This window comes from Balaenoptera physalus, assembly GCF_965194825.1.
Source record: "Balaenoptera physalus genome assembly, chromosome: 5".
Taxonomy (NCBI): domain Eukaryota; kingdom Metazoa; phylum Chordata; class Mammalia; order Artiodactyla; family Balaenopteridae; genus Balaenoptera; species Balaenoptera physalus.
Genome location: NC_138884.1, coordinates 46,243,829 through 46,270,516, shown reverse-complemented (window position 1 = coordinate 46,270,516; position 26,688 = coordinate 46,243,829). Strand labels below are relative to the sequence as shown.

At 44.7% G+C, this 26,688-nt stretch overlaps 1 protein-coding gene and 1 long non-coding RNA gene across 2 annotated transcripts in view; one reads left to right on the top strand and one right to left on the bottom strand.

The window, feature by feature from the left end:
* Positions 1-14,966, bottom strand: part of LOC309661736 — a 130,466-nt gene extending 115,500 nt beyond the window's left edge. The window contains exon 1 of the long non-coding RNA XR_014264231.1: positions 14,851-14,966. This is a non-coding gene — a long non-coding RNA (uncharacterized lncRNA). The remainder of the gene's footprint in view (positions 1-14,850) is intronic.
* LOC309661708 (uncharacterized protein) overlaps positions 1-26,688 on the top strand; it is a 178,958-nt gene that overhangs the window by 125,046 nt on the left and 27,224 nt on the right. The window lies entirely within an intron of this gene.

Genomic DNA, 26,688 nt, shown 5'->3' with positions numbered 1-26,688 from the left:
GTTTAATTCTCATGTGGAGAACTATTGTTCTGGAAGAATGAGGGCATTATAGAATTAATCTCCAAGTAGTAAGAAGAAAAGCTAGGTTTACAAACTCTGTATGACTCTGTATGTGCCAGTGAGTAGCTGGAAGTAAGCGTTCTATTGGAAGACAGGATTTTGTTCCTCAGGAAACCAACACACTCCTGGGACCCTGGGTTGAAGCCATTTGATGGGTGGAGAGCATGAGAAAGGTCTGGCCACCAAAGTCACCCCATGCTGCGGATGCAGACAGCTGGCAGAGACAAGATAAAGTTCACACAGTCACTTGAGGCTTTAAAACCTAGTCTGCAAATGAAAAGTAGAGAAGAAAATTCTATTTCTAATCTACCAGTGAAAGATGTGCATTTCATTTTCAGATTATGAAAGTATCAAAGGAGAAAGGCTGTGCTGTCATGAGTGACAGTGCCTCGGCCGCCAGGACTCCAATCAGAGGCTCAGTGATAAGTGAGACTGAGCCCAGACTACTGCCAACGCCATGGCCAGAGACCGAAGAACACACGGGGAGGGGTTTCCTAATTGTGTATGGTAAATAACCCTGCATACAAATCCTCCAAGCCACGCTCTGGGTGGTGTATTAGAGCAAAGAAGTAACAAAGAAAACAGGCAGGTTGATGTTGAGGAGAGAGGACCAAATCAGTTTCAATAGACTTGAGGCTCTGTGGACCTAGGGAAGGAGAGGGTACAGAGCCCAACAGGATAGGAGACGAGGAAGGCGTTGGAGCTCTGCTCCTCACCAGAGCTCTCTAAATCTCAGTATCCACATTTTAAAAAAAATTTATTTATGTTTATTTATTTTATTTTTGGTTGCCTCGGGCTCGTGAGCTTTCTCTAGCTGCGGCAAGCGGGAGCTACTCTTTCTTGCGGTGCCAGGCTTCTCATTGCGGTGGCTTCTCTTGTTGCAGAGCACGGGATCTAGGCGCGGGCTTCAGTAGTTGTAGCTTGCAGGCTTAGCTGCTCCGCAGCATGTGAGATCTTCCCAGACCAGGGCTCGAACCCGTGTCCCCTGCATTGGCAAGCGGATTCTTAACCACTGCGCCACCAGGGAAGCCCTCAGTATCCACATTTTTAATATGAGAATAAAATCACGTGTATTTTATAAAAACACTTCCTGGAAAATGGTCACGGCTAGAAATATCATGAGACTTCAATAAACGGCTTATATTTATAATTACTAACAAAAATAAATACAAGAAGCTAATAAGAATATGTTTTATAACCTAATGCATTTTGGATCACTCATTTCTATCCCAAAGATTTAATCTATACCATCGTGGTCTCTAAGCTGTAGTTTATATTATGTTTGCCACGAGTTGCTGTGACTAAATGTTACTGTTTTTAGTCCTATAGTTCCTGTAGTTTCTTGTTGCAGTGTTACAAACTAATGTTTCCCAAAAGTAATTTTTGAATGACTAAACAAATAAAAGTGAGAAGCACTCCTATGAAGCCCTTATTAAATATGAAAGGATAAACAGTTCTAATTGAAAAATAAAAGAATTATAATTTTAAGTGCAAATTTGACTAATTGTGCTTTTCAAAAGCTACTGTCAAATATTTTTCACAACAGTAAATCTTAAGTTATGATAAAAAAATTCCTTGTGAAATCACACCTGACAAAATGAACCCTAATTATGTATAATGTCTCCTATCTAAACACATACTTAAATAATTATTTCAATTTAAAATAAAGAAATTATCAGATTGGGTTGGAATTTGTCAGTTGGTTATCTCTCCATGAAGCACCGCTAAGTTTTTTAAACCTCCATCAGCGAGTGAGAACACCACACCTTGGGAGAATCTTAGCAGTTATCAGAAGCAGGAGTTGTGGGAACATATTTACAAGATTAGGGGTCTGAACTCCAATGGTTTAAGGTGGATTTTCAAGATGGGAATCTGACTGGGTTTGGGCAAAACTCATGACATAATAGTTTTGATTTTGTGCTACAAAGGCAACTCAGTAGAGAAAAGATCCTCTGTTCAACAGATAGTCCTGGAGCAATTTGATCCTTGTGTAAACAAAAAATAAATTTTCATTCATATCGCACACTTTGTACAAAAGTTAGCTCAAAATGGATTGTAGACCTAATTGTAAAACCTAAAATTATACAACTTTTACAAGAAAACATAGGAGAAAATCTTTGTGAACTTGGGTTAGGCAAATATTTCTTTGATATGACACTAAAATCACAATACATAAAAGAAAAAATCAATAAACTGGACTTCATCATGATAAAAATGTCTGCTCTTTGAAAAAAGCATTCACAGTTAAGAAAATCGAAATAGGAGCCATGGACTGGAGAAAATACTTGTAAGTAACATATTTGATAAAGAACTGGTATCTATAAAGAACATATAAAGAACTCTTGAGGGAGCGCGGGGCGCCACCGCCTCCGCCGCTTATCCGCTGAGGTCAGTCTCCTGGGCTGCGCCCGGGTCGGCGGCCGCGGCGGCTGAGCAGCGAGAGCCGGGAGCCGAGAGACGCGCTCCGCCGAGTGTTGGGCAGGGCAGAGCCCGCGCCTTCGCGGCGTCATGGGCCCCCTCCTCGGGCCACAGAGGGCACCAGCCGCAGGAACCCCCGGGCCTCCTCGCGGCCGAGCCTGAGCGACCCCCGGGTTCTCCGGCGTCCCCTCCCTCCGCCTTATTTTCTTCCCTGCTCTCGCTGCTGCTGCCGCTTCAGCTCTCCGTTATGGCAACGGAGCCGCCATCCCCTCTGCGGCTTGAGGCGCCCGGCCCCCCAGAAATGCGGACCCCACCGGCGGGTAAGGAAAAGTGTATCTGGATATAGTAGATCGCTTAAGGCATCCCTTAGTATTACCATGTTCTTTGATTAAGCTCAGTGGAAAACTACAACAACCCAGTCTAGGCAGGGCTACTAATGACCCAGACTATTCAAGAAGCAAGGATTTGGTCACCCACCAGGGAAGAACCACGATCTGCTGAGGTGCTTGCTGAAGATAGAAAGAATACAGAATGGGTATAAGAAAGTAGTTACAAAGACCAGCTATAACTGACCACTTACAGAAACGAGGACTGTAATTGTCATGAGTACACCATTTTTTTTTGCTATGAATATATTTGTGTTAAGTGTGTATTTGTTTTTTCTCTCTCATATTCCCTTATTATGTAACATGAGTTGGATTGATCTTATATCATAATATGTAAGTACTCTTAATTTTACATTATAGTACTTTAAGTTATATCACAAGGATTTACCTCCTCTTCTGGAGATAGGGTTAGTGTATTTTGATTGGACTCAGAATTGTTGTATCATATTAAGTGGAATTAAGACCTTGTTATTGTCTTATTTGGGGATTAAGTAAGATTTGAGGAGATGCATATGGGTGTCATGTTGACACAGGGTCGACTTGTGATGATTAGTTTCATGTGTCAACTTAACTGGCTATGGGGGACCCAGATTAAAAATTATTTCTGGGTATATTTTGTGAGGGAATTTCCAGGTGAAATGAGCATTGAAATTGGTGGACTCAGTAAAGTTGATTGCCACCCCCCCCAATGTGGGTGGACATCATCCAGTCTGTTGAGGGCTTGAATAGAACAAGAGCTGGGGGAAGGAAGAATTTGCCCCTTTTTCCTGCCTCATGGTGTGAGGTGAGCTATTTCATCTTCTCCTGACCTCAGACTGGAATTTATATCACCACCTCCCCTGGTTCTCAGGCCATTGGACTAGGATTGAATTATATCACTAGCTTTCTGGGGCCTCCAGCTTACAGATGGCAGACTGTGGGATTTCTCAGCTTCCATTATCATAAGAGCTAATTCCCTGTTACAAACACATGCATGTATTCTATAGGTTCTGCTTCTTTGGAGAATTCTGACTAATACAACATGTATCCACCACTGTAATATCACACAGAATACTTTTACTGACCTAAGAATCCCCTGTGTTCCACCTATTCAACCTACTCTTCCCTTCCTCCACCCAAACCCCCAACAACCACTGATCTTTTTACGGTCTCCATAGCTTTGCCTTCTAAAATATCATATAGTTAAGAATTATACAGTACGTAACCCTTTCAGATTGGTTTATTTCACCTAGTAATATGCATTTAAGTTCCTCCATGTCTTTTCATGGGTAGTTAATTTCCTTTTATTGCTGAATAATATTCCATTGTATGAATGTGGAACAGGTTTTTGTTTGTTTGTTTGTTTGTTTTTAATCCATCCATCTATGGAAGGGCACCTTGGTTGCCTCTAATTTTTGGCAATTATGAATAAAGCTGCCACAATCATTCATGTGCAGGCTTTTGTATGGACGTAAATTTTCAGCTCTTTGGGGTATATACCAAAGAGCTTGATTGCTGCATTTTATGGTAAATGTATATTTACTCTTTTATTAAACTGCCAAACTGTCTTCCAAAGAGTCTGTACCATTTTGCATTCCCTACAGCAATCATGAGAGTTCCTACTGCTCTGCATCCTCACCAGCATTTGGTGTTGTCAGTGTTCTGAATTTTTGTCCTCTTCATAGCTGCATAGTGTTTTCTCATTGCTGTTTTAATTTGCAGTTCTCCAAACACATAAGGTGTTGAGCATCTTGTCATATGCCTATTTGATATTTTATATCTTCTTTACTGAGGTGTCAGTTTAGATTTTTTGTCCACTTTTAATCAGGTTGTCCTCTTTTTTTAGTGGTAAGCAGTAAGTGTTCTTTGTATATTTTCATACCAATCCTTTATCTGATTTGTCTTTTACAAATTTTTTCTCCCCATGTATGACTTGACTTCCCATTCTCTTGATATTCATATCTTTTTAAAGTTTTTTTTCTTTTCTTTGTGTGTTTATTTTGAATAATGTATATTGCTTTTTGTTCAGTTAACTAATTCTTTTCGCAATGTCTAATCTACTGTTAATTCTATCCAATGTACTTTTAATCTCAGCTATTTTAATTTTAATCTCTAAAACGTTGATTTGCTTTTTAAAAAATACCTTCCTTTACATGTCCAATCCCTCCTGTAGCTTCTTGAAAATATGAAATATAATTATAATATCTACTTTAGTTTTGTTGTCTACTAATGCTTTAATTTTTCTATTTCTGGGTCAGTTTTAATTAGGTTTTTTCCCCTTCATTGTGGTTCTATATTCCTGCTTCTTGATATACCTGGTAATTTTTTTATTGGATGACAGTCACTGTAGATTTTCTTTTTCTGGTGCTAAATATTTTAGTATTTCTGTACATATTCTTGAACTTTGTTCTGGGATGCAGTTAAATTACTTAAAAATAATTTTATCCTTCTGAGTCTTGCTTTTAAGCTTTTTAGGTGGAACCCAAGTAATGTTTAGACCATGTTAACTTTTTCCCCACATTTCAGGATTGAAAACTATTCTGAATACTCATGTATTAAACAGTTTTCCATTCTAGCTGGGAAGACCAGGCTTTCTTTTTTTTTTTTTCCCTTTGTGAGTGTTAAGAACTTGTTCCTTCTGATACATCCAGGTGGTTCTTTCCCTGCCATGAGTAGTGTTCTTACATGCATATGCCCATCTGTACTCATAGGCCTCTGTAACCTAGTTTCCATTCACCTATCCTGCCTCTCATCCCTTCATTCACTCTTCCACATTCACAGTGGGGCTTGTTTAATTTCTAGAACAAGCCTGGCTCTTTGCACACAATTTTTATTGCTTCTGCTTAGAATGTGCTTCCTCAGCCTGGCTTGACTGGCTCCAAAATGGCATTCAACTCTGAACAGGAATATCACCTTTTCTTATGCAAGTAAGGTTCCCCAATTTTCTCTCAAACACTGTTTCTTGCCTTCAAATCATTTTGAGACTCAAAAAAACTTGTTCATGTGTTTTTTAAAATTTTGCTTTCCCAGGCTATCTTACCCAGGAGTTGATAACTACATGGGGACAGAAACTCTAGAAAAGAGATAATTTAATGATGAGCTTTCTTTATTCGTCATATTTTATACTGTTAGAAGAATGAGGCTATCAACTGAATTCTGTCCCCCCAAAATTCATACATTCAAGCTCTAACAAAGTGATGGTATTTGGAGATGAGGCCTTTGGCAGGTAATGAGATTAAATGATGTCATGAGGATTAGGCTCTATTAGTGCCCCTGTAAGAGGAAACCAGAGAGTTTTTTCTGTCTCTCTCCACCATGTGAGGACACAGTGAAAAGACAGTTGTCTGCAAGCCAGGAAGAGAGCCCTCACCAGGCACTGAATTGGCCAGCACCGTGATCTTAGACTTCCAAGCCTCTAGAACTGTGAGTTGTTAAAGTCACCAAGGCTATAGTATTATGTTATGGCAGCTTGAGCTATAAGAGTACTAAATGGAAGAGACATGGAGGAACCCTAAACACATATTGCTAAATGAAAGAGGCCAAACTGAAATGGATACATACTGTATGATTTCAGCTATATGACATCCTGGAAAAGGTAGGGCACTGAAACTATTCTGTATGATACTGTAATGGTCAACGCTTGTCATACATTCGTCAAAACCCATAGGATATGCAACAGAGTAAACTGTAATATAAACTATGGATATTAGTTAATAGTAATGTATGAACTTTGGCTCATCCATTGTAAAAAATGCCCCACACTAATGCAAGACGTTAATAATAGGGGAAACTTTGGTTTGGGGAATAGATGTGAGGGGGTGTATGAGAACTCTATACTCTGCTCAAATTCTCTTTAAACTTAAAACTACTCTAAATATAGTCTACCAATTTATTTAAACAAAATAAATCTAAGTTGCCTCATCATATTGTGAGGTTATTACCATCTTACAGTGTTTCTATTTGACCGACTTCTTTAATGTTCATTTCTATCTTCTTTTATCCTTGTAAAAAATATATCAAATGTTTTGTACTATTTCACCTCCCAGCCTATTATCTTTTTAGTTATATGTCTTTCACAAACTTTCATTGGAAACTACATGAGATATCCTTGACTTATTACACTCTATGCCCATTACTATTTTCACCACCTCCCTAGTAATGCTTGAACCTTGGCTATGACCCATTGTCACCTCTGGACAAATAGTTTCTGCTCTATTTTCTGTCTTCTGTCCTTCTGGGCCACTTCTGTCTACCATCATTACCCAAAGAACTGACTTTACAGATTCTATATGCCAGTGTGTAAGACTTGCAGTGTTTTAAGAAGTATCCCAACTTCATGATGATGATTTGGGGTCATTACCAAAGCACTCGGGATCATACATACTGTCTTAAGGTAGTTTTATGGGGCAACGCACATTGGTATTTTCCTCCTATTAACAGAGTAGGAAACTGTGGGTTGATCTGCAGCTATTTTGATTAAGAAAGCAGGATATGAACTCTGCTTCTTTGCTGGGGTACTTGGCACTGCTCCTTCTCTTGCTGGGACATATTTTGCGCCTTTACAGCCTGGCATCTAGGCGTCCTGATCAGACTAATGTTTGGCTTTATTGGATACGTTGACCAGTCTGATTGATATTCTGGTACATACAGGGTACTTGGTCATGGTTGCTCACCTCTGAACCTCAGCTTCATCACCTGCAAAGTGCAACTAATAGCACATCCGCTTTGTGGGGTTTTTATGGATTTGGCAAGCGTCATAGTGCCTGGCACGTGCTAGAGACTCAGGTGATGCAGTAATTACCCAAAGTTGCATTTTCAGTGGATCCTTCCCACCGAGAGAAGGTGACTCACGGCCTTGGGGGAGGAAGAGCAGGACAAACAGCAAGGGCAGCAAGGGCCAAGGCAAGGAGGTGAGAACTGACATGCAGGGGGGCCTCATGCTGGTATCACCAGAGGGCCCAGAGTGAGCCAGGATGTGGGGAGAGACTGGCCGGTCAGTAAGACCAGGCCAAGAAGGGCCGTGTGAGGGGGCTTAGCTTTTACCTTGTGGTAGAGGCCATCCAAAGGAGAAAGTGGAAGATGGGTAGGTAGAGACTTCTCCCTTAGGAATTGTCCTCGGGGTCTGTTTATCTCCTGGCAGGGTCCGTTCAATGAGTTGGCCCCTCCAGCACATTCTAGAGAGGACTGGCCATGTCTGACCCTCTGGAGATACAGCCCTGACCTCCTGGCCACCTCACTGAGGAGAGGGCTCACGGGGGAATCAGCCTCACTCTGCATCTGTCCACCAGTCCTGCACCCTGGACTCCAGGACCACTCACTTGCAAGAGACACATCCAGCTGCCGGAGGAAGTGACGTTTCCTGACTCATCTGGCTAAGAATGAGCAGAGTATTGCTGACCATTCCAGGGGAGTAGCTGCCACAGAAGATCAGGATGGGTACAAGCCATAGAAGGTCAGAAGGAACAAAGGTCAGTCCACGTGGGAGTTCACATGGGCGCCTCACAGTCACCAACCTGCCCTCGAGTTTCCCTTCCAGCCCAACACACACTCCACCTGCCCACAGTCGCCTGTGCCACCATCACACAGCCCCACAGAGCTCCAAACATCCTCAAACACACAAACTCCCTACCTATAAGCAGATGCCTGTGTGCCCAGACCCCTCCTGCTCCAATATACATGCACTCCAAACCCCAATAAAATCACAGCCACAGTCTTGAATACAAAAACACACCCCCAACGGCCCCCGATAATCAAACTCCGAAATCCTCACATCCCACAAAAATCCACCCAACCCCATATAACCCCCCAATGCAAACACACAAACCCTTCAACAATAGCCAAATACATTCAAACCAAACTCACATACTTCTTAATATAAGACACAACCCCCCAAATCCAAATATAACACATACAGTCCCCCCACAGCTGTGAACATCCACGTATGTACAATGCCTCAGAAGCTGAGACAAACACAAAATACCATCAGAGAGACACAATGTTTCCAACCTTCTCCTAAATACTCCCCCCAGAACACATGATGAACTCACACCCCCAATACAAACATACACCCATCTCCCTCTTGAGATACTATAAACAGCCTCTGTCACATCCCCTGATTATACACACACAGCTAACAACCCCAATTTACACTGACATCCCCAGTCTCTGCAAATTCCTCCACACCAAAAATACACTCCCTAAACTCTTACCCTACAGGATGAGCATATGTATAACCCCTATACTCTGAATACACACAGATCCAACACACAAAACATTAAAATGCATACCCTTACCTCTTCTCAAATGCCTGCACACAGAGCCTCAAAACACCCAGAACCAGCCCCACCACCCAGCCGCACCATGCTACACCAACCGTACACTCATAAAGGCACTCAGGCCCCTCATCTCTCCCCAGATCACACATACACAGTCTCTACACAGCTTTACTATTACCCCAAACCGTCCTATACCCCAAACATACATCCATGAGTTCCCCACACAGCCCTAACCCGTGACAGAGGCAGCTCTACCAGGGGCATCATGGCACCCCGAGCGGGCAAATGCCGCTGAGGTAAGTGCCTCCTATGTTGCTGCAATTCTTGCTGCTGTTGCAAATCATCCCTTGACCCCACCGAGGCTGACTGGGACACCCTAAACGGGAAGTGGCAGCATATGAGTCAGGGAAGAGGAAAACTCCCTTCCAGGTATTCCCTGTCACCATCCGAATAAAGTCATATTCCTTGCCTCAACACCTCATCTCCCATTTATTGGCCTGTCGTGCGGCAAGCACAGCAAGCTTGGACTTGGTAACATCTTTACGCAGGACACGGTGTCACAAAATGGGACATTGTTTTGTTTGTTTGTTTTGTTTTTGTGTTTTGTGTTTGTTTTTGTTTTGGGCTGCGCCACGTGGCTTGTGGGATCTTAGTTCCTCGACCAGAGATCGAACCCGCGCTCCCTGCAGTGGAAGCTCGGAGTCCTAATCAATGGCCTACCAGGGAATTCCCATGGGACACTGTTACCTTGCAGTCATGGTCCTCACCTTTGTGAGACAGAGGTAGTAGTGCAGCAGGATGGAGAACGTTGTAAAGTTTAAGATAAAGATTAGGTGGTGAAAGCAGGATTTCACAGGAAGTGAATCTAGTGACACTTGCAGTGAAACGTTGCCAATTCAGAGTTAAGAAGACTGTGGACAATGTGTGGAGTTTGCAAATAAACTTCATTTTCTAGAGTCAAATCTGCCAAGGCTTCCACTAAATTTGCAGTTGTGGCTATAACCTTAAGACAACTGAGATAGGCATAAGCAACTGACTCAAGTTGCATGCTATAATAGGCAAAAGGCCTATGTTTACTACCATGCTCACATAGTTCCGCGGGGCCTGATTATGCCATTCATGCACAAATCAAGTAAAAGGTTTTGAATAACCTAACGTTAATCTATTAGGTAGAGATCTCTTTGCTAACTTAAAAGGGCTAATATATTTTGCCTCCAGTGGAGATCTCACCTTAAAGTTTCCGGATCAACCTGAACCTGATCATTTGGGTAACCCTAAGGCAGGCAGCTCTTGCAGTGCTTGTTTTAGCCTTGTAAAAGCCTGCTTATGTTTATCTTCCCAAGCAAAGGATTCAGGGACTAAATCTTTAATAAGTTCATAGAGTGGAAGAGGTAACAGAGCAAAATTTGGAACCCAGAGCTTGCAATAACCAGCTAAACCTAGAAATCCACAATGCTAGCACTTAGTTGTGAGTCTAGGAAGTTCCTGTATCAGCCGAATTCTCTCTGCAGATAGCTGAATTCCTTCAGTGCTTAGATTATGTCCTAGGTAATGAACAGTTTCTAGGGATAATTGTAATTTTTCCTTTGTGTTCTTTCTCAGCTAACTGTTGCAGCAAATAAATGGAATCTTTTATGCATGCCTTATGGAATCTTTACAGTAGCTGAGTACAGCAGGAGGTTATCTCCATATGGTAAAAAGGTGGATTTCTCAGGGAACTAGAGGGTACTTAAATCTTGGTGAGGTACTTGGGAGAAAAAAGAAGGGGTCCCAGTGAACCCTTGAGGCATAAAAGTGCAGGTATATTGTTGATTGTTCCAAGTAAAGGCATATAGATATTGGCTGTTGGGTCTCCGGGATGCTGAAGAAAGGTGAACAAAGGTCTCCAACAGTACACCATTCCAAGTCAGTTGAAACTTGTGACAGAAGGGTGGCTAGGTTTGGAACAACAGGAAAACAGGGAATAACTATTTTTATTAACAGCTCCCAAGTCCTGGACAAATCGCCATCCTGCCAGGTTTCCAACCAGGCAAGATTGGCATGCTGCAGGGACGAGTACAGGAATGACTACCTCCCGGGAAATTAAGTCTTCTACAATAGGTGTGAGACCTTGTATGACCGCAGGCTTTAATAGTTGTTGAGGAAACCTAGGGAGAGGTTTAGCTACATCTATCTGAATCTTTATAGGTTTGCATTTTTTTTATTCTTCTGATGTTAACACTGTCAGAAGTAGCCCCCAAATTTGCAGGCATCTCCATCAAATTAGAGAACTTGTGCTGAACTTCCTCTTTTATGTCCAGGACAGATTGTAAGGAACATAAATAATCAGGTTCAAGTTGATCAGGAAACTTTAAGGTGAGATCTCCACTGGAGGCAAAATGTACTGGCCCTTTTAAGTTACAAAAGAGATCTCTACCAAATAGGTTAACTGGGGCTATATTGCATAGCAAAAAGGAATCTTGGTTGAGATAAAAATTCTCTCTGAACTTTATTAGGTACTCCCACCATGGAAGCATCCTCTTGACTCAGAGGGACCTGTTGTTCTTTGAGGGTGGGATTTAGAGTAGAAAGCACAGATCTGGTTAGGGCTAGGGCTAGGGCTAGGGCTAGGGTGTTAAAGGGTTAGGTAATTACGTTTACAGTTAGGGTTAGGGTTTAATGTAGATTTCAAAGTAGAATATGAGAGTGGGGTTTAAAGTAGAAAGCATAGCTCCAGTATCAACTAAAATTTGGCAGTTTTTCATTAATTTTCATTCTATTTTCCTCTGGGCTGTTTAAGGTAATTGCTCGCAATCCTTTACCAGAGAACCTCTGGAGTTCTGCCAACTAGGGGAGAGGGTCATGGTGGGGGGCCCTCCCTTTGAGACAGATATGAGAGCATTTGTGAAGAGTTTGCATAGGACCTTTGAGGACACCTTTTTTTCTAGTGTCCTCACTGATTACAAATGAAACATCAACTTTGGGTCATCGAATTGATCATGGACCCCTAGGAGGTTGTAATGGGGGGAGGCCTAGGTGTTATTTTGTGTCTCTTGCCTTAGAGCTGTTGTAACTGTAAGGCTATGAGCTTGGTGGATTTCTGTTTGTGATCTTGCTCCAAGGTCCTTTCAAAATGCTCAGCTACAGTCAGGAGTTCAGTCAGGCCTACAGCTTCCCAGCCTATTTTCTGCCCTTTAATCAGTCCACTAATCTCAGAAGATAATCCATTTACAAAGAGGGCAGTTAAAGTAGGCTGAGTGGCCTTTTTATTGCTTGCAACCCCAAATGCTGTAAAAAGAGAGCCTACAAACTGGCTCTAAAGTCTTCCACAGATTCACCCCTCTTTTGTTTGTATGCGTGAATAATAGGCCAATCATTATTAGGCCAATTAATAATAGACCAAGTGTGAGCAGGGAAGATTTTAGGAATAGCTTATAAAAGGTTACTTGTTATTCTGCAAGCCTTTTTAGGTCGAGGATCTTGAATATCATCCTAGGGATTATGTCATTTTGCTTCCCGCGTCCATTCTGGGGCTTCCCCCAGTCCTACCAACATGTGTACAAGCGGATAAAGATCTAGCAGTTTGGGGACATAGGCCGTGACAGTGACTCTAAATTCTTCAAAAAAATGTTGGGGGTTCCTCCCTAGGTTTAGAGAATTCTTTGACTATAGCTCTCAGTTCAGTCTTTGACCAAGGGGTAAAGGACACCTGAGGGGGCTCACCTGCAACCTCAGCTAGTTTGACTTTAAATGGCAATTGTTAAATATTCTCTTGGGAATAGAAAAGTATTTCAGACAGAAAATGAGTAAAACAAGAGTACTCAGGTGAAAAAGGAAAGGGGGGGACAGTAGGAGTTCAATCTGCAGTCACATCCGTCCTATGGTCTTTTGTTTCAGGTACCTTTTGTCTCTTCAATATTTCATTAGCTTTTTGTTCTAAGTCTCTAAACGAAGCTATGTTGGAATCTTGAAACCTTCTTTAAACTTTTACATAGCAACTAAAGCAGGCATCTCATTCTCCCTGTCCAATTTGGGAACCCTTGCTCTCCAGTGTTTTCCTCAAATGAACAATCTTGTCTAACTGGAACATTCCCCACAATGACCATTGTAATTCTAGATCAATATTAGTATAATTTTGCCATCTTTCTAAATATCTACAGCCTCCAGGACCATAGTTCTCAAATATAAAATAAGCAGGTGTGCCAGAAGCTGGCATTCTCAACTCTTTGGTGATAAAGGATCTCATTTCCTTAGCTAGCCTTTGTCAACCCAAAAGAACACACAAAAGAACTGCGCCTTAATATATCAGCAGTAACAAAGAGATGTCACTATGTCCTGGCCAAAAGAAGGCCTGGTATGCACCACCACCAATTCCCAGGGATCCCCGGACTGAGGAAAAAGATCCAACCAGCAAATCCCAAGGAATGGGGACTGCAAACTGATGCCAAACAAACTGGAGAACTATAGCTGCCACCAACAGTTCCAAGCATGGAAACTGAGGGCTGATTCCAAAGAGATGGGGAAGTGCAGACTACACTGCCAGCAGTGCCCAATGTGGAATCCAGGGAACAAAATTAGGGGCTAGGGTTTCCCACTCAAAAATATACTGGCAATAACCAAGAGATGTTACTGTGTCCTGGGAATTTCCATCTGAAAGGCTAGGGGTTTGGCCTCAGGGAGAATCCTCTACCAGACAAACTGACCTGCCCTGTAAAGGAAAGCCAATTAGATTGCGAGCACAAACTCAATCAAAGAGAATGGAGCTCAAACCAAGAGGAGCTTACCAACAACCTTCAGGAATGGCAAGAAAGACAGTGAACTCAAAGGAGTTGTGGGCACTACACCTGTTTCTCCTTGTCCCAAACGTTATCAGAAATTTGCTTCAGATCCCATCACTGCCACCAATATATTTATCTTTTTCTTTTTAAAAAGATAAGCATTTAATCATAAAATCATCCTGTTAGCAGGAGGAATCATAAGAGTGGATTTTAGAAAAGTGCACATACATATTTTGATACAGAACATTTCTGGAGGGATACATATGAAACTGTTAGCGGCCACCTCTGAATGCCACCAATGTATTAAAAAACAAAATTTAACTGAGTAAATGTGATGATTTACTTTGAATTTTGAATAAATTGGCTTTATTAAACGATTCATGAATTAGGCAGCATCTCATCTGACAGAAAGGGAGATACTCCAACGGGTTACACAACATGGAAGGCTTTTTGTTTTTTGGCCACGCCACATGGCATGTGGAAATCTTAGTTCCCCGACCAGGGATCGAACCCATGCCCCGTGCATTGGAAGAGCAGAGTCTTAGCCCCTGGACCACCAGGGAAGTCCCAGAAGGCTTTCAAAGTAAAGAGGGTGGGACAAGGAAAGAAAGTCATCATCAAGGGAAAAAATGAAAGTTCACTGGAGGAAAGTGAAACTTCAGGTGACAATGGCTTCTCATTGGCTAAACTGCGGAATTCTCTATTAGCTATTTCTATTTTCTATTTCTTGTTGCTGGCCAGGAAGGAAGTCTTCCCTCCTCCAGCTGGGGTAGTAAAGTGGTTGCACTTCCTGTTTGGGGTCAGTGAATGACCTCTTCCTGTTGGGGTCATGGATGATGAGTGACACGGCATGAGAGCTCCCTCTACGGGCCTTCCAGACTCCAATTCTAGTTGAGGTTTCCTTTTGTTAACATTCACAGCATGTTTTATTGGCAGGAGGATTCCCAATGAGGGAGAAAAGGCCACAAGACTCACCATAAAGAAGGCTCAGAAATTCCTGTGTGGGTCCAAGGGAGGCACAAGGTGGCTGTGGGGTCAGCTGGTGGCCACAATGATCACATGGTTCCATCTGATGGGTCTGCAGCTCGATGTGAAATAGTGAATAAAAGGATCAGTTCATCCTATCAGAGAAACATGAAACTGAGATAAGCTTCCCACTGCTAGAAGCATCATGAGCCTTCAGAAAAGAACAGAGAACATGGCTAAAGGGTTTGGGAACATCAGAGCCATATCAGCCATATCTCCTCAGAGTGGGACTCCCCAGGCTCTCCAGGTCTCAGTCCCCAACTCTCCCTCAGGGACAAAGCCTCCCCACCCCTGTCCTAGTCAGCTCACTGATCCCTAGAGGTCCTGCCTACCCCTGAGGACTTAGATTTCCATGGAGACAGGTTGGTTGAGACCTAGTGATACAGTTGACCAGCCTGATACGCAACAGTTCCCACCACCCTGGGGCAGTTGGGCTCAGGGACACGTGGCTCTGGACCCCATGTGGAGGGTGTCCTTGCACGTCAGCTGTGCCGCAGAAGAGCCAGTAACGCCTGTAGCTGTCCAACTGATTCTCAGGGTATTTTCCTGGGAGAGCCCTTGGTCATCTGACCTCCTATCCAGGAAGCCCCGTGACTTTCTGACTGCTGCCTGTCACGCCAACAACACACCTGTGAAGGTTCTGCTCTGCATGGCCATCTGTCCACCAGGCCCCCCCTTCTAGGGACCCAGATGCTAGGACCACACAAATGCTGAAGGAGTGTCCACCTGCCTAAGGTACAGACACCCCTGTATCCATCTGCATGATTTCTACTGGGAATCTACAACATTTATGGGGATTCTTTGGCCCTAAAGAACAGACCAACCTGATAGGAGCAATGCAATGATTCACAATTACCAGGGTCAATGCACATATACAGGGGCCCATAGCCCCAGGTGCCCCACTCACAATTCACATGGGTGTCCCATACGTATCCACCGATGCCCAAATATTCTTGCTTCATACATACATACATCCAAACACGCACATCAGTGGTCTGCTGGGAAGCGCTAAAAAACTCTCCGAGAAAGGTGGGAAAGACTTCACTTATGCTATCTACATGGTATAAATATTCCCAGCATGACCAATTTCAAGCTACCCACCTGACATCACTGAACACAGAGCTGGGAAGAGGTATGCACCATTGACTATCCCAAGATAGTATGAACCAGTTCCAGCACATCCCATACCTTTTCCTATGAATTTGTGCACACAATCCACTTACACCCCAATAGACCCCTCAACTCCCACCACAGATATAGAACCAAAAGGATACCACATATACATATGTGTTTGTACATATACATACATATATATATATATCCTGAACACACACATACATTTCTACCCTCACCCTGAATAAATACACAAACAGACCACCTCTTACTATCTAAATTTTTACAGACGAAACCTTGCTCACCCTGAATATTCACATTCCACTCTCACAACTATATATACACGCACAACATGGGCCTGAAAACAAACACGTGCAACCAATATGCCATCCAGATGTACACACTGAGTACCTAAACACACAGGCTCACCAACTACACAACTGTCTCACGTGCAACCCAAAAAAGACCCATATGCAGTCCCACAGCCCTAAAATACATATACTCCAGGATTCCTGCACACACACATAACCTACACCGTCTACTGGTTTCCAAACACACAAACTAAACTCTCACATCCCCCAGAATACATACCCCAGAAGCCCCAGGAACTCAAAAACACACACAGCCACAAATAACCTATACTTATCAAATACAGCTGACCCTTGAACAACTTGGGGGTTAGGGCGCCAACCCTCCATGCAGTGGTTCTGCATCCATGGATCGTGTAGTAGTCCTGTAGTATTTACTGGAAAAAAAATCCACTATAAGTGGACCCGTGTGGTTCAAACGTGTGTAGTTCAAGGGTCAACGGTACATATAAGTCCACCTCACTAATACTGAGAACACATACAAGCAACACCACTCAATTCTTCAGGCATTACATTTTGAAATAGACACATAGAGGACTCTAAGCCTCCTGCTATACTCACAAATCACAAATACACACACCCACAAACTACTCATGAGTATACACCCCAAATGCTCAGACACACTCAAAACCTCTGCAGTCTTACTATTATACATACACAATTCTCACACACCTATGGACACACACATGCAAATATTCCCAAGCCCTGAACATACAGATCCCCTCCCAAACACTATACATTATGCTACCTCTCCAGAATACAAGCTCCCCACCACTACCCCAACATATAAACTGTATATGTGTGGGTGTGTTTATATATATATATATTTCTACCCTCACCCCGAATATATAGACAGACCACCTCTTACTCCTACCAAACACATGTATAAACACCCTAGCATTCTCCAAAGAAATACACTTTGAATACTCCTAACAATTCCATACCTTATGAACAAACTTTGATAATGAATGAACCTGATGATGGACACACACACAGATTAGAATACACAAGTAAGAAACATGGAAGTGTCTCCAGCAAACCATTTATGAAACAACTTCCATATATCAAATTATCCCTAGCTATTAGGAGCCAGCTCACACATATGCAAGTACTCACAAATACCCGTATCACATATTTCTAATACATAGAAATGCAATTGTCCAACTTCCCTGTAGAAACATAGAACCCCACCTCTTTATCAGATACACATATACTCACTTCCCAAAATACATAAGCTTCAGAGGCTCCTACTGAAAATTACAAATGCACAGCCTCAGCAAATATTCCTCCAAGTGGCCATGCCCCTTGAATACACACACAAACTCATTTAACACATAACTCTCCACAAGTCCCAAATGCAACCACAATTACCCAGAACACTACAAATATGCAATAATATCATCCTATATGCCCTTTGTTCCAAATACACATACAGTACCACACTACTGGCATATATATAACCCCACATTCCCAACCTCTTACACAGAACTAACTCTGCCATCTTGCAGAATACAGAATCATACAAACACAACATACCTACATATACAACATCCACCAGTCCCATAAAATAGCCACAGACTTGCCCTTTACACATCCAAATATACATAGACAGCTCCTGAAAATGCACACACACAAACACCCCATAACCATACAACATGCCCTGAATACACAAATGATCATCCTACATTCCCCAAATATACAAAATAAACAGACTGGACACCCAAAGTAATATACACCACTACTTTTCCTGACATTGCCCTTATGCATATGCAGATAATCCTTCCAAATCCACCATTAGACACACATAAATCCCCAAATTCATGGGTGAAAAAAACACATGTAAACATATTCCCCAAACACCAAATTACAAACACCTATCCACCAACTCCTTGAGTATGCCTGCGTCACATCTCAACACCCTCCAAGTACAACACTCACTCTTACACGCTCTCACAAAAACACAGGCACGACCTCCCTTCAGACACAAACATCCACAGACAAAACCAACCCACACATTTGACTACATATCAGATTCCCACCAACCAATTAAATATGTACAGACCCCATCTATGCTTGCAAATCAATCATGATGTGACATCAGACTACAAATACATGTTTATTACCACATTCAGCAAAGTTGCTCCCATCACTGACAAAAGAATGCAGTTTGGACATAAGTGGTGATTGATGTTTTTATGATAAGAAGGAAGACACTAGTGAAACCATGAGTGTGTTCCTTCGCTCTTCACTCATTTTCCAATCACCTGAGCTACACCTTTGGAACCAGATGAGGGTTTTCAACTCGCAGGAACGTCCCTCTAGCTTTTGTACTCTTCAGAACGCGCAGCCTAGAACGGCACCTGTTTAATAGCTCACACACACTATTTCCCCCCCACTGTAGGCCTCGCATTCACTGAACACTTCATGCAGCCGGCTCTCCAGTGGGGCCAATAACCCTGGGGTAAACCCCTCAAGGGAATCGAGCTCTATGGGGGCGTGAATCCACATTGTGGGGAGTCTCCTTACACGGACAAGGGCACAAATAACCAACAGGGTGAACAACAGCGCAGAGCGGTGACACCTGAGGGGTCAAAAGTCCCCGTACCCCTTACTTCAGGGTTCCTGGAATTGACTCTCGAGGCCGCCATGACAGGCCCCTCCCCCGCCGGACGGCCCTTGGGGCCCCACCCTCCGCGCTCGCGCATGCGCTCCTGTCTTCCGGAGCCGACTGCCCCAACAGACGCCAGGAGCAGTTGGAGGACGGCGGTCCGCGTGCCCGAGAGCCCCGCCCTAGTGAGCGTGCGCAGGCGTGCAGGCGCGGGGCACGCGGGCATCTGGTCCTGCAGCTCTCTGCCAGAGAGGAGCGAGGTGGAGTGTCGGGCACGCTGCGGAGCGTCTCTGGCGACGCTCCTCGCCGGGAACTCTCGTGATGGTCTCTTCTTAAAACCAGCTCTTGTGAGATGTGCACTCGTGAGTTTTCTATTGCACACGTGAAACCCATGCACTTAGCTACAAAGAGTTCTGGAGAGCTCTGCTCTAAGCACAGTAGCCTCCAATTGGGGCAAGTGCTTTCATGCCCTTTGGACTGCAGTTCCTTGGTTCTTGTTTATGCCTTTCAAAAAACAGTAGGTCCTTTTTCCTAGCAAGCCTGAAGTTTCCGTTAAACAATTCTAGCAAAGAATTCAGACCTGGGAAACACTCTTAAGATACTGTCTCCTGACTCCGTTCCTAGAGTTTTTCCAAACGCATTTACTCTACTAGAATATTTTTTCTCAGTGTATTTAATACATGGAGGTTTTTCAATAAATGTTGATTCACAGGTGTTTCCTTTGTACTTTTTTTTTTTTTTTTAATAACTTTGAGAGAGAGTGGACAATCTGGGCCAATTTCAACACAGCAGGTAGTATGGGAACAATTTTACTTTCCCTCCCTCCTTTTTTGTAATATCTTGCAGACTTTCAGTTGGCATTAAAAAACAACAACAACAACAAAAATAGTAGCGGGATCAACTTACTGCCCTAACTTTGTAATACTTCCCAAAGAAACTTCAATCATCAGATCCTCTTTCTGGTCAATTGCAAGATTAGAGCATTTCTCACTCAACAGGATGCCTCTGAAGACCCCTCACATCTAACAGCACTAAGCGCCTCCAAGTGCACAGACTTCAAAACTCCACAAGACACAAACATGGTATCTCTTCGTTTCGTTAATGTTTCGTGATTGAGTGGAAGATGAACTGTCTTCTGAGGCTTGTGATGCATGTCCAGAGTTGTTTTTTCTCAGTAGTCAATGCCTGCCGGCAGCCTCTGTGCAGGAATAGTCAGAGATCATGATCCAAAGGACTTTTAGATACTCCCTTCTGTGACTGCTCTTCCCAAATTACATTTGGGCTAATTTGATGATCTCTGTCTCTGGGGTGTGGGATTTTGAAGTATTACAAAAGTGATTGCAGAATTGGGACTGGCTAATTTTTGCACAGTGCAATTTTTGTATCAGTGGCCTTGAGAAGAGTCCTTCAAATCCTGTATCAGAATTATGAGTGAGATTCTTGTAAATAATTGGTTGAATGACTGAACAAAGGGAGGAAGCAACAAGGAAGCCTGCCTTTCTCGAGTGCCTGGGTACAATATTTTGCCTCACCATCCCTCTAGTATGAAGTTATTGGGTGAAAATCATATGCGTTTTCCTTCATTGTAAAAGCTCCAGTACTGAGCGATATTCCCAAACTGTTTATTTTTTTCAGCCCCCGACAGGAGTTTCTTTAGATGTAAAGTTCACCATGATGTTGCTTGAAATATTCTCACCTTATCTTCTCATCTTCTTCGGAGTCAGTTTTTCCTGACAAGGGGCAAGGAACTTCTTAAGCACCAACAGGAGTCTTTTTCACACTGTGGAACAGTCCTTCTAAACCTCTGTTTCCTTCCCCAACACCCCACAATCAGTTGGAGTTCTACTGCAGCTACAGCAGTGAGAGAATCTCGTCTCCCAAGTGATTTGGTTGCCATCCTCTGAGGTTTTCAGCCTTCATCTCCCTTGACAAGTTTCCTAACAGTCCTCTCTTCTCACAACACAAAACACGAATACTCTTTCATATCATTTTGATAGTGGTAAACTGACTGACATGGATTCTCAATATGAAAATCATAATCAAACAAGTTTTGTAAAAGGAATGCTACCATGATTCCCATGCAGATGGGGCCATATGCAATGATGAGCCTAGATTGTAAAGAGCAAGTGTATGTAATGCAGACAGGAAATGAACAAACTTGTAAGCAGGGCTTGCAGGCTAGGATTTCGATGGAAGTGGGCTTGTCTGGGGATTGGACACTGGTGGATAAACTCTTGGCACTGTGTCAAGGTGCACATCCATCTCATGGGTAGTGGACTTTTAACACCTAGAAAAACCAGGGCTCTAGGGTGTTTAGTCCCTTTAACATAAGGAAAGAGAAGAAGATTTTCTGCCTTCTTGTTCCTTACTTCTGTCCTTACCGCTACTAAGCCAAGATGTTCAGTGCTATATGATGACTCTTCCAAATCCATTTCATCCAAAGAGCCTGCAGATTTTGTGGATGTTTACAGTTGTGTTTTCTGTTGGAGCCAAGGTGCACACTTGAGTCTCGTCACTCCAAGTTCTCTTTGTCATAAGGATGAGTAACTGAGAATAGCTTAGTATGTTCTGAATTTTTGGTAGTGTTGCCAGATAAAATACAGATTTCGAGTTAAATGTAAATTTCAGATGAACAGGGAAATAATTTGCAGTAAAACTATGTCCAAAATGTTGCATGGGACAAAGTTGTACTAAAAATGAATTCATTGTTTATGTGAAATTCAAAAGTCAAATTCAGTTAGGCATTTGTTACTTTTCTTTACTAGATCGAGCCACCCTATTCTTTCAGGTGCTTTGAATTTTAAGAGACTAGAAATTCTTGTTCTGGGAATCTAGTGCAGAAACAGAGGAGCCACGATACCCGTACAAAGACAATCATTGGAAATATCCTCAGATATATTGGAACATATATGAATTTTCAACTAGAAAAAAAATGAAGGCATTTTAAAAACTGAAAACAGATTGCCTTCGCTTTTAGTTGCATGACGTATCTCTGGGAAGATTTTAGTGAAAGAGATAACACTGGTTTCCTCCGGGAAAGAGGATTGGGTTGACAGGGGAAAGAGGTGGGAGGAGGACTCGCCACTGCATATTCCATTTTGCACAATTTAATTTTGAACCATGAGAAGGTGTGGCTCGCTTAAAATATTATACTAAAATCATTTAAAAGGTACAAAACTAAATCTTTTACAACCATGGAATACTATGAGAAAGACATTTAGTGAATTCTGGTCTTGGACATGGGGGCTGCATGATGGTTTTTTCATGGACGGGGGCTTTCCAGCACAAAGGAACATTAGTAAGGCTGGTCCTGCTGGATGTTGGTTGGAGCACAAGGACCACTCCCTTAGGAGTGATGTACATACAGCAGTCAAAGACACTGGATCTGCTGAGACAATCCTAATTGCAAATACTCAGTTCCATGTGGCCATAAATACCCAAGTGTTTATCAGACTAACAGTTCTGAATTTTGTTCAGGAAGTCTAGTCTCTGTTGAAGTAAGTCAAGAGCCAGGTAGGAAGCAGAGTGTGTTGAGGGACACAAAACTAGGTTGATGGAAAAAGAAGTGAAAGGAAGGGACCGTCAAGTCCAACCTCGGTGCCGTGAATCAAGAAAACAGTCTATAAACTGCATAAAGAGGCCCACGCCAATTGTGTTGCCACTGTGTGAGGTGGAAGGAACTTCCGGTTCTTGCCTACCTGCCAGAGCCCTCGTGGAATGTCTCCCCACCCCCACCCTACCCAGACCCACGTGCCCTCTGCCCCTCCCCCACTGCAGAACGTTTCAGCCACATTCTACTTTTATGATTCAAACCTGGCCCTCCTTCACTTGGATCCTGAGCGTCTGCTGAAGCAGGTCACTCTCTGGGTCCTGGTCTTGACTTTTCTCATGGAGGCTACCAGGCAGCAGTAGTCCGTGCCCAAGCCTGCAGGATGGCTTCAGAAGGAGGTAAGCCTATAGGCTGGGGGTGTGTTCTCAGAGACCCTGCCATCCCTCCCATCCTTCGGGTTCACACGTGACACTTCACTGTGGGCACACAGTTGGACTGAAGTAGAGGGAGAAGAGAGCCCTGGACACACAAGGACATTTCACCTGGGAGACTGGGGAGCCTGAAGAAACCTGAGACTGCACTGGGGAGGAGGGGTCATTGGAGGTGGATCAAGAGGAATCGCCCTGGCTATGGAGAAAGGATGGCAGCAGGCAGGTTGATTCTTTCTAGAAGGGAGACCAGCCACTTTGAAACGTGTGTGTAAGGATGTGTGTGATGTCCTGGTGGTGACACAGGGAGGGTCATGAGGAAAGCCTAGACCTGTCTTGTGTTCCTGAGGCGCCTGAAGCTTGCCTCACCGTATCTTTCTAAGGGATTTGAACAGGAGCATACTGTGTCTCAGGGGGCCGTGGGGAGAGATGGTCTTGGTGAGAAAACTATTCAGTGGGGCTGTGTGTGGCCACGCCTGCAGTGAAGTGTCCTCTCCGAGAGCTAGGCCGGAGGTTACTCGAACTGCCGCAGCCCACACCTCGTCCACTCCTCCCAGCCCAGAGCTCACTTCTCAGTTCAGGCAACTGTTGCTTTGGATTCCACAGGGGATGGGCAACCGTGTAACTTCAGCCAAGAGAGGGCTCAGGTTCCTGAGTTGCTCTGAATTGTTCTTCCTTTTGTGGAATCGCAGTACTTCAGACCTACTTCATCTCGTCCAGTATCTCATGGTGGACCCTCAGGCTGCCTTGAGAGGAAGAGTTTGTTCATATTTCCTGTCACTTCTTCATGGACAGGGGACAGATGTGGAGTGGGGTTGTTTCGGGTGGAATGTCTGTGAAGGCTGCTTCCTCTTTTAAAGGGGGAAGGAGTGTAGCCCAGGGGCAGGAAGACGATCTTCTGTGTTATTATTAAACGTCCTATGACACCTGTTCCGGTTAATTAGGTGCACCGTGGTGTGTACCTTGTTCTCCTGAACAGGGATGTGATCCAGACACTTGATCGCCATGGCAACTGGCTTATGCCTGCTTCTCAGATTGTCTTTCCGTTATTGGGAGCTGGAGGGGGAAGGACCACAGGCGGTCTGTACTCCCATGACCAATGTAACATGACAATTCCCTGGCCCTTGTTTAATCCTCTGCAGCCATCACTGGCTGTGAAATGACAGAATCTAAGGGACACGTGCCTACTTCTCACACACCACTCCCCCCACCCCCGCCTCCTAGGAACAGAACTCCTGAGTGATGACAGTGACTCTGGGCACTGGGGAGGGGGTGGCAGGACCTGGCCCATGTTACGTGTCTGCTGTGGGTTGTTCTGAGATGCAGGTGCATTCTGGGCCATTGTTCTGGGTTTGTATCGGGATTCCATTAGAGAGATATTTTCCAGCATTTTGTTTTGTTTTGTGAGGCTAGGAAAGAAAGAGGGGATTTCTACTGAGCATCAGGAAAAGGAGGACTGAGGAGGAGGTGGGGCCCTAATATTTTACACAATACCTGTCCACAAAGGGCCTTTGGGTGCCTAGAACTTACTTTGGAGAAGGTCCCTACCTGCTAGTACGCCGGCTGAGGGGCATTTCTCACAGAGCGGATGTCCACACAGTTCCAGGTCTTGGGAGACAGCCTGTGAGGCTTAGGTGCCAGGGGGTGCCTTAGGGAGGCTCTCCAAGTCAGTGCTTGCTGAGGCGATTTCTTCTCGGCAGACAGGGGTCAGGGATCTTGGTGGATGGGCGCGGGGTCACCAGTGGAATAATTCTCAACTGGAGGTCAGGGCATGAAAATCACTGGAAGACATTTGCACGCTGCACAGTTTCCCTTGTCCAAGTGTCCCTCCCCTGTGGAGATTTACACTCTGATGCCACAGAAAGCCTCAGTGCCACGTGCCCATTCTCCTCCTGCATTCACTCCTTTCCTTTGCCTCCACAGCATCTGCAGTGCTGGGAACGGATATGACCATGACCCCCGGGGCCTCCTTGTCTACTTTCACGGCAGTGCCCTTCCCTCCACCCCTTCCTGGCGCCCAGCACCGGCCACCCTGGCAGCAGCACCTGCCACGTCCCATCACGCCAGCATTCCCTCCTGGCAGCAGCCTGCTGTTGCCAGCTTTCCCCAGGACGCCTTTGGTGGCTAATGGTGGCCGTGGCCCCAGTGCCCCTGGGACTTGCAACCTCACTGTTCAAGTCAGGTCACAAGGGAGGACAGTGGAGGTCCCCCAGACTCAGACCTTTGTCGTTACTCAGGCCCCCCTCAACTGGAGCGCGGCAGGGGCCCTCAGCAGGAGTGCTTCATGTCCTGCACCCGTATTCGTAGCAACCCCTGTGATGGGGACCGTTGTGACTGCTTCAGCTGTTGGAGTTAGTCAGGCTGGCAAGGGAGGCCGGACCCCAGGCTTTCCTCCTCAAGCTCCACCACCAGCTGCCCAGCTGGCCCCTCTCATTCGCCCAGTGAACTCTGGGCCATGGCCACATGGCACTTCCAGGGAGGGCCGCCTGGCCACCAACCAGTCCAACGCCTCGCAGGATGGCTCCTCCAACCCCCAGAGAGAGTACAGTAACTTCCTACGTTGGCAGCACGTCAAGCCCCTGGCCCGGAGACACTTTTGCCTGAGTCCTGATGCAGAAGCTTTTTCCTGCTTTCTCATGTGAGTGAACGCTCAGGGGGTCCTGAGCTTATGGGAGCTTTTAGATAAAGAGGAACTGGGGATGGACTCGCACGTTAGGTTTCTAGGGATACTGGAAGGAAGGTGTGAGGGCGATGTCCATGCTATGAGAAGGCACACTGTCGGTCACATGGGTGGGCCTGCCAGTCCGTGACATCAGGACTGACATGTGCCCTATCTCAACTGGCCCCACCACCCTGTGAGTCTGGCCAGCTTGCTCTTCCATGATTCTCATGGTAATATGGACTGAAGACTTGCAGTCAGAGAGGGTCGTGGTGTAAGGTGAGGAGCCGAGGAGCGGATGCCGCACTCTCCTGTGGTGCCGTGTCCTTCATACAGGACTTGAGCGTACATGGCCAGGGGAGGTCACTTCAGAGGAGGGGGAGGAGCGCGGGGCCCAGGAGAGCGCTTTATGCATGCCTCCACTTCGTTGTGGAGAATTCCACTAGGAACAGGGTGATGGTAGAGCTCTCCTAAGGGCGTGGGCTCTCTCCCACTAGAGTTGTGAGCCTGGCAGGCATTTCCATCCTAAACTTCCGGTCCCTCGTAAAAAGGGGACAATTACACTTCACTCAGAGGACTGTGCAGAAGACGCCTTGGACTAATCTATGAAGTGTGAGCAGATTGCTTGGCACTTGCCATGCCTCATTGATGATCGTCATTTTTATTATGAAAATGCAGCCTTGAGGAGGAAAAGAGCTCCCCAAGGCACAATGTGCCAGCTCTAGCCTGGGAGTGGATGGTCATCCTTGAGTGAGTGTGAGGCGGTGACAGCAGTGGCCGGGAAGGCTTGTCTTTGCCCTCCCAGACGCCCGCCTCTCACCCTCCTGTTGCTCAGTCATTCTGGGTTGAGTGATGTGTGGTCCACATGGGCGGGTGGGGTCAGGCAGGTGGGGGCTGGGCTGGGCCCGGAGACTGACCCCGAGGGCTTACAGCCCAGTGCTTCGATCCGTGGCCCGCCTGAATCCCACCATGCTGCTGGAGGAGGGACTGTGGAGGGCCGTGCAGGAATGGCGGCGCCTGAGCAAGTTTGACCGGAAGATCTACTACGAGACGGCGCAAAA